The 12,198-nt window shown below is 38.8% G+C and overlaps 1 long non-coding RNA gene across 1 annotated transcript in view; it reads right to left on the bottom strand.

The window, feature by feature from the left end:
• Window positions 1-12,198, bottom strand: part of LOC113163392 — a 57,040-nt gene that overhangs the window by 11,322 nt on the left and 33,520 nt on the right. The window lies entirely within an intron of this gene.

Here is a 12,198-nt window from a genome sequence, read left to right as displayed (position 1 = left end):
TAAGAAATTAGCAAAGCAGTTACTACAATAATTGACTAACTTGGAATATTTGTGCTTAGAATTTGATTTTCATACATATTATAGATACATAACACAACAAGAAAGAATAAAGTGCTCTATACAAGTCTGGTTGCTGCATATGTAGCAATAAATTGCAATGCAGCGCTATTGATGGATGACCCAGTGATTCATCTCATCCTTCCCTTATATATATTAATAGCTGGTAGCAGCAGCAGCCTTTGACACAGAGTAGGGATCGACAGCACTTTCACTCTTTAACGTTTTAAAGCGTCGGCCTCTGGTTTGCTGCATGGTGGCAGCATGTCAATGCTGGCTGAAGTTCCCTTTGGCTCTTCCCTTTATAGCAGCTGAGCTCAGAGACAACACAGACATCAGGGCAAAAAGAAGTCTGACATTTCATATAAAGTTTATATATATATATATAAAAAACCCACCTGCTGTTTTCAACCATTTGAGCTTTGAGAAGGAATTAATCCACAGATATGTCATCATATCAGTAAATACAGGGTTGTGATTTACTGTGTTGATGTTTTCATTGTGTGTCATTACACGGAGCTTATAATTGCACTGATCAGAGCTGTGGTGGTTTCTCGTGTCAGCGTAAAAGCATTTTGACACTTCCACACCGTGTTGCTGCCTCCTGGGTGCAGAAGACAGTTTCTAAATTACTAGAAAAAGCATGTGTGTGTGGAGAAATATCATCACATCACGTCCATCCAGCCTAAACGTCCTGACTGAAAAACAACACCTTGTACTTTGATTTTACAAACACTCGTCAGACACTTTAAAAGTTGGATGTCTACGACAAACACACACAAACACACACAGAAGTGAAGAAACCTCCTGTCTAGCCGTTTACAGACGTCGCTCTCGTTGAGTTTGATCTCGGTACATTCAGTGCTTTGTGTTTTCCTCTGTCTGTTCTATATTTATCTCGCCTTTGTTTGAGGAGTTTCTTTCAGTCTTCACGTCTTGTTCTCTGTGTTTGGAGAAATGTATATTTACTGGGATTGTTATCACTGTGCAGAAACTCGGAGAGAATATCATGACAAAACTTTCTTCTGATTTTTCTTTGTTCTCTCACACAGGAAGTTAAACTCTTCACCTACTGGTCTATTCTGCCGTGCTAATGTTTAGTTTTGCACATAGGCAAACGGTCAAATGAGAGACTGGGGTTTCTAGCTCCTGCTGTGTATTTGAGTACTGTAAAATCGAAATACACAGAAAAAAAATTACATACAAAACAAATCACTAATATCATCAACACAATTCTCATAAATATTACAATTTACTTCTGACTAGTCCATTAGTTCAATGCTAACATATAATGTAATTTACCATCAACATGCTAATGGAAACTATCATTAAGACGGTAGTAATACTACAAAGTAATACTACAAAGTCGAAGTATTTCTTTTTCAAGAATGAATATTCACTCTTAACATGGACAATCATTTCTTAAAGTGTCTAAAAAACCTAAACAACGATTCCAGTGACGACTGGGGAAACTGCATCATGTGATGGGATAGAAATTTTGTTTAGATCAACTAAAACTCATAAAAAATATGACAGCAATTTACCTCAAACTCCATGATATATAACTTGCTACACTTTTTTTATAGTATTATGTTTTTTCAAATTGTATAAAAGCCTTTTATGTGATGCCTCGTACTATATTTAGGGACTTCTTAACTCGATTGATTGTGCAGATAGATTCACCATTCAGTCATTTCTATTAACACCTGTACTGTAATTGGAGGATCTTCATTTCATCCTCATGCTCTATGATCCACCACTGATTTACTTAATTTGCTTGTGTGTGCATTACATCTTACCTTGGCTACAGCAGAGGACGCCTCAGACGTGTCAACACAGATATGAACGCCTCGCTTCTGTTAATGTGATTCTGCTGAAACTCAGCATGTACTTAGTCATATTTTAGCTCGCTTGCAATTACCCTCCAACCTCAATAATGTAATGATTAACTGGGCTTCCCGGGCAACCAGTAATCTTTAAAGCTACTTCATTTGCAATTATCCCATACATGGCAGAGAGAATTGCGGCTGTTCCCAGGTTGTTGTGGAAACAGCCTCTCGTTTGCTGACATTGATGTTTGTGAAGAAGAAGGGCAGACGGAGAGATTGCAGCACGCAGCATTAGCTGTGGGTCACAGACAGGACTTGGCTCATTATTCCTGTTCAATGCCACGCTGAGAGCAGCACGCCCCACAACCACCTTGATCAGCTTGACAACTGGCTTCACGTCCATCAGAATGTGCTCTCAGCTCTGATGAAAGTTTTGCACGGTGGAGGCTGTGATGGATTTCGGAAGGACACAGAGGCAAAGGGAGCGGACATCCAGTAATTGTATTGGCAGTGAGCTCAGACCTGTTGGCAGCAGTCAATGATTTGTTTAGGAGTTCAGCTGGCAGGAGAAGCAAAGGAGACCATAAAGTTTTACTATCAAAAGACTCATGGAGAGCAGTGGCAAGCAGCATCTCAAGTATTGAACATAAGTACAGTTCTGTCATACTTGGCTTTTTACAGTTTAGAGGAAAACAGTTAGTATTTTTCTCCAGAATCTGACAATCTGACTTACAAATTACTCCACTGATTTAATTCATTTAAAAGTAGGATTATCAATCACAGTGCTTCATTGAGGATTAAACAAGTGGTTTATATTAGTTATTAGCACCATGCCTAGGTTTGGAACCACTAGATTACACAACTGCACTACTACTACTGCTGATGCTACTACTGTATATTTAACTGTAAATAAATAAGTTAAAACTAGTTCGACCACAGTGAGCAACAGTAAAATGCTGCGACGCCTTGCATCACTGCTATAATCTACAAAAAACATTTCCAGGAAGTTGTGACTTTTTCTATAATGCAAATAATATAAACTAACATCTGTTATTTGTCAATTTGCTTGATCCTTTACTTATTTAAGAAAAGTCAAAAGAAAATATTTTTAGTGTTTTCACTGACGAATCAAGTTGGGTCAACTGAAAAGTTTCCAATTACACCATTCTGCAATTAACAATTTGCAGGTTAATTAGAAACAGGTGAGGTTGTTATGATTGGACGGAGCATCCACTAAAAGGTGCCAGCAAAGATGGTTTCTCCATCTACAGTTCAAAATAACGTAAAGAAATTCCAGCTCTCAGAGGAAATCTCAGTGCTTAAAAGTGAAAACCAAAGCTGATCATGAATCATCTTCACTTAAAACAGTACAGTATGGTATAGGGTGATGTGCATACGTATTAAAGTACCACTGACGCAGAAACATATTCTCTAGACATATGGTTGTTAATAAATTAACCACGACTACTGCTAAACATTTCTATTATGATCAGTGTTGCGGAATTAAAAAAAAGTGGACATGACAAAGAATAGATCAAAAAAGTTGTTCAGCCCACTCCCATAGTTTTAGCTGCTCTAAAAACTGATGTGTGACTACTTTCGGGTCCAAAAACCAAAACTGTTCCAGGCTGCACTCACACTCAAAAGGCTAATAAAGGTCAGAGATTAAGCCAGAGGCCATGCAGAGCACAGTAAGCCATTAGAGAAACGCACAGAAAACTAAAGACCACTTCCAAAAATAAATTAAAGCCAAAGAAAAGAAACGAGCAGTTTACAGTTTCAGCAGGAGTTCAGTTCAAGTTTAGCTTGCAGGAGCTTTAGAAATGGACTTCAATCCTTTTTTTTGTAAACTGCTTCCTACAAAATGACTCACTTAACGCAGCAGTAATGAGCACCTTTTGAGGGTCCCTCACCTTCCCTTGCTCCTCTTTATTATTTGTTCATCTGGTTTTCAAAGGATTGAAAGATGCAATTAAAAACATGGGAAATATAGTGGTAAAGAGTAAATTATAGTAGATAGCGCTAGAAAAATGTATCACTGCACACGGGTACAAAGAACTTGTCTACCCAGTGAGCAATTTAGATTTTGATTATGAGCAGAGAAAAGCCTTACGGAGATGCGGTTCACTCCCCGTCTTCATTGCCAATTTTGCAGACAGTCTGCAAGCATCATGTGAATGTTCCTGACAGAAGAACATTAAAATCTTTCAGTTACTACGCGAAAAAAGTGTTATCTTATTCAACAGTTTTGCATTATGACTCACGAGTCAGTGAGTTTTAAATAAGAAACGCATGTACTCTCAATTGAGAGCTCATTGAAAACGTCCTGCATAACTACAGCTCTGAACCCTGTGATCCAGCTTCGATAATGGGCCCTGTGCTGTGATCACAAGAGACGTGTGGGTTTTAAATGTAAGGTGCTTGATAAAAACTAGATGAATGGAACTGAGATGAGTTATAAATCCTGTCTAAGTTCTTATTAGAAACAGTTGTCATGCCACTTTGTACACTACAGGCAAGATATTTTACTTTTCTAGGCAAGTACAAGCTACAAATTGGTTTAAGCTAAACAGTTTCAAACATAAACATATAAGACCACTGATATCTCACAGTCTAACCTGTAGAGCTGAGAGGGAAACACAGTTTGATTTTTCTGTGGGTTTGTAATTACAACCAATCCCTTTTGCATAAACGTTTCTAATTTCATTTATCAAATAAAATATTTATTTTAATATCTGAACAAGACTAGAGCCAGAAGAACAGTTTAAAAAAAGACGACTGATAAAATCAACGGTTCTTGCAAATTAGTGTCTGCTGCCATGAATGTGCTGCCCGATAATGCACCAAAATACTCTGCTAGATGGATAATTCCAGATTCATGAAGATGAACGTTAGGAAAGTACAGGGCTACGAATCTAATCAGGGATGCCATCAAGGGAGACGACAAGCAAGACAACACCGCTGCCTGTGTTGAAATGAACAGAGCATTTTTCACATCAGAGCATCACATGAATCAATGTTCAACCTGTTGTACGAAAAGGCCGTAACAAATGATGGCACAAAAGAGCAGGTTTGACCTTTACACTTGAAATGGAAAGACAACAGATATGAACAGCATTATATTACATGGAATTACTTTTTTTTTCTATGAGACGTGTTATGTCTACAAAATGTGATGTACTGTGTGACTAACATGGGTGAAAATAAGAGCTAGATCCCTGCAATCTGATTATTACATCATGTATCAAAGATTTTTCTTCAGGAAGTGTTGTCTTTTTAATATTTTACTTTAATTATCAGTAGTATGTCAGGTAATAACTGTAGATTTAATCTGGTTAGATAAAGAAGGTACTTCTACTTGTTGTAAATTTATTTTTTTCCACGCTTCCTTAGAAGTTACAACTGTTGATCTAATAGTTTAAGTCAGCAATGCTGTGCCCCCCATGCTGTTAGCTTTATGTAAAGAACGCATACAAACCAAAAATTAAACCAAAAAGGGAATATGTGAAACATTTTGACTAAAATAAACATTCGTGCCAAATCCCTGTTATTGCCACCGTCAGCGTGGACCCATCCGAACCATCTACGTGTCATGTTGCATCTCACGGCTAACGTGCCCTCACTGATGTGAGACAGTCATGACACGGAGACCGACTGGTGACTTTCTAGTGCAGCTTTTCCCCCTGGTTTCCAGTGGCCTCATGTCTCTGCACTGTCACTACCAATTGCTTGTATTTGCAATTATGCCTTGTTTGCTTCTGTCATTCCCTTCAGCTGTGGCATGATGCTTATGTAACACAACATACGGTGCCTGATCATCAGCGCTGCTGTCTCCTTGAAAGAAATCAATTTGCCCCATCGGTTCTCGCCTTGCTCTTTCTGATAGCTCTCTCTCTGTTCTTCCTTTCTTCCCTTTATAACATGTGGTCTTGGTCGTTCCTGCCTGTATGTGCGAACAGTAGGAGTCCCTTCATGGTTACTAACAAGTATGCTACCACTCTGCCCACAAACCAAAACACACACTAGCCTCAGTTGAAGATTATTCTTTATGAAACATGGTGCTCAGAGACAAAATGTACTGAAGTGGCTGGATGGTGCTTTTGGGTTTAAATCGCTCAAACTGTTTCATAACTACAAAAGTGTGAGAGTTTTGCATAACATTTAACAAAATTTAGTGTGTCCGTGGGTGTCTGAATGAAATGTTTACATACTGTAAAGTGTTTCAAAAGATCCAAACTAATATACAGATCACTTTAAGGTGAGGGCACACTCAAATCCTCTCTCACTGCCTAAAATGAACTATAGCGATGCACATACAACATGACCATGACTCTCATCTTGTTGTGCTTCACTGCAGAAGGGGGGCGGGAAATCTATTAACCTTTAAGGCAGCAGGAGAACCACCCAGCTAGCCAGGAGGGGAGCGAATGCATCTGCATCTAAAGGTTAGGGGAGATGTGGAGTAATGAAGCACAGGCGTACAGGAGTGGTTGAGGGCTGGGTGTGGAGGTACAGCTTGATATCTACAAACATAAAGGCACAAATGACTGTTCAATCACATCTAAGAGGTTGGATGTTTTCTCACTAGGCAGACTGGGACATGGTTTATTCAAACAGTGGTGGAAAAGAAAACCACTCCAGAGTGTTTCACCGTCCGACACGCCTTTAGTATAGACACAGAATTAGCAATAGTTTGACAACAAAGGGAGAAACTGCATTGACGAATGAGGTTAAAGAGGTGGTGAAATGGTGTCATCTAAAGGCATCACAGCTGCAACCAGGGAGATGATGATTTTGAAAAAAAGATCACATATTTAACTTATTGAGGCATTTTTTAACCATTTAGTTATTGAGATGTGATATGTCAGGATTTTTTGCTTACTAACTAAATAAGGGGGATCTGAATGTGTGAATATGTGTCGGGTAAAAACAGTTCTAGTTTGAATGTTTTAACATTCAAAGTTCTCCCCTGGTGATATAAAATGTTTATGACAGATGAAATTAATGGTTTTAGATGGAATAAAGTGTGAGTCTTTAAACTGCATTTTATTTGACTTTTCTTTATCTGGCACTTTAGGAATGTAATTCATGTATTTATTCAGTTAGACACGGCTCCTTCTTCAGTGGGAACATTTGTTCTACCCACTTAATGATGCTGGACATATTTATTATTGGAGTCACGCTGGCATTTTACCCAGTACTTAATGTATACTGTACTGTACATTCACTATGCATTTACACACGCTAGATATTATTTGATTTTTATTGTATAAATGTCTTGTTACATACATTTATACATTTTCTCTCTTGGCTCTGTTGTTCTGCATAGGATGAATTTGTACTAATGAATCTCTAGAAGTCAAAAGGAATGCACCGGCATGATTAACAGCAGCCAACAGTCAGCTGTTGTACACAATACAAAGAAATTACAAAGCAATAACTCTTGCTAATTAGCAGGACTAAAGCTATTTACCACATGCACAACACTGAACAACATATAATTTGGCTATAATCATAAGATAAATGAACCACGCACACTGATTTATAAATGTAAATGTGAAGCTGAACACGGCTATAAGAACCTGCAGGTGTGTTGCACCCATGCTGTCAAAACTACAACCAGCAGCTCCAACAATGAAAACATCAAATTTGATTCAGGCATTTCACAATGAGCTGCTCAAACATGTCAGCATGTGGCAGCAAATACGTAAATACAACAAACACCCCCACATAAATGTGGCTAGGAAGCCTTTTTCCAGTACACACTCTCAGAGTATGTACGTTTGAGGCTCATAAGCAAAGCCTAGTGTGACCTTGAAATTTATAACCTGCAACCTTGTTTTATTGAGCTTGCCAGAGCAGGGGCCACGTCCAAAATAACACCAGAGTGGATCTGGAACAGCAGAAACATCCAGGAGAATAGGACAGCCAAGATCAGCAGACAGCTACATGCTTGTTGGGATACGCTGATGGATGTAAGCGGAGTAATATGGCGGTTTAATTAAATTTATCAGGGTCAACATAACAACACGCTTAAACGAAAACTGAAAGTGGAGAAGGTTGATGCCAGTTTTTAAATATATTACACTGTCTCTTCCAGCTGGGATGACCTCTGCAAGTCTAGTGATTAAACATAATTTCCAAATCAGGTAGAAAATTCAAAGTCACGCCAACATAAAAACTACAGTTCTAGCTGTAGAGTGTGCTGCACATTACAATCGGAGGATTTTTCTGTGCAGATAGTGATTTCTGGGTCCAACTGTGGGGGCCAGAAAGCAAATGGTGAATGGTTAATGAGGGGAGTAAATGTCTTGATCCTCTGCCTAAGGCCATATTAAAATATTTAATGAGATATTTAATGGGAAGCTCTGCGTGCCGATCTGACAAGAAGTCATAATCTTTCACACGGGCAGGTTAGGCTTCAACTCTGTCCCCTTAAATGCCCTTTTTATCCCCCATGTCGTACTGTGTGCACCAGTGTGTAAACCCAGTAACATTACCCCACTGATGGCAGAAAAGTAATCAAAAGACCATTTTGAATCCATCATTGTGTTAACACCACATAAAAAAGGTTTAGGCGAGGAGCACTTCGCTGAATTGAGGCAAATTCAAAGAAAGCATTCAGTCGGAGTGGCAGAGTGACAGCTGTATTCAGAGCCAGAGACACAGACTGATCTGAGAGAAACATTTAGAAACATTTTTATTCAAGACAAACCTATTGCTCCGAATATTAATTCAATTTGTACTTTACAGGCAAAAACACACGACAATCTGAGAAAACATATAGAAATTAAACTGATTTCTGCCCATGTAAAAAGGTTTATTTCATAGCTGCTTAAAAGGAACAATAACAACATTATATAAGACCAACTATTATTACACTTGGTGACCTTACTCCATCCACTCTGGTTTGTATGATTTATAGTGGTTCATTCAGATTAAACAGAAAAATGAATCAAAATCTCCGGGATTCATAATATGCTAGAAACTACAACGTGACTCTCAGTGTCATCTGTGGACTTTTTGCTCACGTGTAGGTCTGAGTTAGCCCCTAGTAATAACCGCCCCAGTAATAACCAGGTGGTGCTGTTTTATACCAAACAAAGGTAACCACTTCATAACACAGAAAAACACTGGATTACTACGATTTATTGGTTATTGCTTACGCACTCCTCTTCGCAATGACCAGGCCAAAGCTTGCACCAGCACATGTAACTGTGTACTTTAAAGTACCACTTCTAAGTACTTAAAGGTGCAGTGGGCTGTTTGCTACCAACAACTGCTACGACTGGAATAACAAATAAAACCTTTAATAGATCTTTACATACTGTAGATTTGGTGTTTACCTTCCTATATTTTATAAACCCGTTATTCGAGTTTCTTGGAGTTTGGTACAGTAAAAGGACAGATTATTTTAATTGTGCTGGATTTCTAGATTCATTTCCACAAAAGTAATTGCTCCCTATGGATAGACAGTAGCATTTCATTAATAATTGCAATTTGCTAACATTTATTATTTACGTTTACAGTCACTTCAGATATAATTGTTGCACTTCACCAAATGTAACCCTAACCTTAACCAGAGTACAGTTCATAAACGCACAGCTACATTGGTTATTGTAACCTGTACTGTAATGAGATTTTAAGCTGAATTAGCCCTAAACAGACTTTGGATAATGTGGTTGCTACTGGAACAAAAAAAACCCTCCATCAGCAACTTGTTTCTTTCACAGAACTGGTACTTTTCCTGTCCATAGTTGCTAAATTTATTTCTGCACTTTTCCACCCTTTGCATCCTAAAAGCGAAATAAGAGCCTGACAACCCAGATTGCTGGCTTTTACATGCCTGCCCCATCCATTTCCCAAAGCGATTGCAACGTCTCTGATAATCCAGTCTGATAAAAAAGGAGACAGACCAAGACTGAAGGGGTGTCTCTGTTAGCTGTGATTACACAACAGTGTTATCCCATCCTCCTGCTTCGGCCTTTTGTCCCAGGTGATGTGCTGATGAGCTGCTTCTCCCTATAGGCACGCTATCTCTGGGGCTCACACACACACACACAGAGGGTGCACACACATGGATAGCATCATCGCCTGCCTGCAAGAGGTCTGAGCTGCAGGCAAAACAGGGTGCTGGTTTCTTCTAATATGCCCTTTGTCAGGTTGTTTGACAGATTCTGTCTGATGCAAGAAACAATCAGCAGGTGATACAAATGTGGGCATGGAGTTTTCCAGATGTCTTGGTTGTGCAGGATGTCTGTTGTCTGTTAGAACTAAAAGCAGGAGGAAGTGTGATGTAATAGTGCCGTCAGGGAGGAGGTTGGTGTGGTGAGTTAGGGCAACAGGGTAAGTTTGTGACTGACAGCAACACAGCTTTTGACAGGCAATGCTAATTTCTCCAACGTTAACCTGCAGATGCTACTCAAGGCTAAGAGTTTCCATTAATTACACATTTGGGTTAATCTTTTTTTTTTTTTCCACACTAGTAAAAACTTGGTTGGTGTTGAACTCAGTCCCTACACCGGTACAAAAGGAACTTATCAGTCAGTAAAAGCAGTTTAACACAAAGAATTTGCTCCAACTTGAGCACCAATGGCTCCAATAAAAGTCAGTTTATCATGTCAGGGGATGAACTGACATTTATCTCAGTTTGAAGAGTTAACAATTCACACATTTAATTGAGAAATAAAATTTTAATGCAGCTCTAACTTTTTTTAATTTGAAACACATTTGGACATGTTTTCATTATAGTACCAAATGGAAAAGCAGTAAACCGTAATTTTATTTTGTAATAAACATTTTAAAAGGAATAAAGACAATTTTTTAAGCTGCACAAGAAAATAGGAATTACTAAAGCACACTAAGTCGTAGCTTTTTATTCAACTGACTATAGCTTAAATTTAAGGGTGCAATTTACTGTACAAATTGGTTAGCTTATTTAATTTTTCTTGGTTTCCATTTTCTGCATTGCTGCAACTTAACCACAATTAAGTATGGGTGACAAAGCATTTTGATTATTATTACTTGTATATATAACTTTTGCAGTAATTTTTCTCTGCTGTTGTAACATCAAAAAGCATTATTTTCTGCTATCTTAGCTAATCATTCCAGTAGCACGCTCCACTCTGTATGAAAGCTTCAAACCATTCAACCAGGACTTAAAGGTCTTTCAGTGAAAAATGATGTGATAATTTTCACATCATGCGTCCATCACAGCAGGTGCTGCAGGTTGCACAACAGGTGTTGCATAACACAGCACCTTTCCGCTCTTATGTAACTTATGGCCTTTTATTAGTAACCTCAATATAACCTTGGAGAAAAATATGATACTGATACAAGAAAGGATCCTTCAAAGGAAGCTTTGTTGTTCTAATTTTGAGCGTGGGAGTGGGTTTAAGAATAGATCACCTATAGTGATCTTCAGTGTAGACAATGAAGTACAAGAAGGTCAACACCACCCTCTGCAGCTCCATTTGTTTGGGTGTCTCTGTCAAATGTACCTGAGGATTCTAATAAAGTCGCAGAGAGCTTGTGACTTTATGAGGGATTATATGTTCCTGTCTCATCTGCTTATTTTCAGCTATTAAGGGACTGAGCACATGGATGTGTCGAACAAATGAGCAAGTTGTTATCACTTTTCTCTCCACTCTCTCTCTTTTGAAGATCATCTGAATAAGATGTTTATCTTATGAAATGCTTGCAATGTGACTTACATCATCATTCAAAAACATAAAACTTCTTCCAGTCTGATTCTGGATGGTTTGCGTCTTCCATGCTGCTCATGTCCACTATTATTTAACTTTGCCTGCTTAGAGCATCAACATTGGATCAAGCAGATCAAATTCACGAGACACATGCACACAGCAACAAAAACAGCATTTATATTGTGCAACTATGCTTAAAAAGGGAACATTTGATGCCACTTTTTTTGGCTGATGTGAGGACATCGTGCCATTCGCCTTAGCACAACATCAACTTGTTTTCCAGAGGATCACACCGAGAGTTTGTCGAGTAGCCACACATCATATCTCCACACACCTGCAATATCCACAAGCCTGCCAACTGCCACCGACAGAGATTAACCCTGCGGTTGGCTCTAAATCGTGTTTAATTATAGCTCTGCGAGACGTGGGGAGAATCTATCCGGTCCAGCCCCGGTATCTATCGAACGCCCAGGTTACCATGACAACAGCTAAATCAAAGACCAGCACTGAACTGAGGATGTCTGCACAGGAGTAATCTCTGGACAGATGAGTGGGAATTATCACACATGTGGTCCCCCCCCCATATAAGCAGGAAAAATGCTGTACGC

Source organism: Anabas testudineus, chromosome 23, assembly GCF_900324465.2.
Source record: "Anabas testudineus chromosome 23, fAnaTes1.2, whole genome shotgun sequence".
NCBI lineage: Eukaryota > Metazoa > Chordata > Actinopteri > Anabantiformes > Anabantidae > Anabas > Anabas testudineus.
The sequence above is the reverse complement of the archived record's forward strand: the minus strand, read 5'-3'. Positions and strand labels throughout refer to the sequence as shown.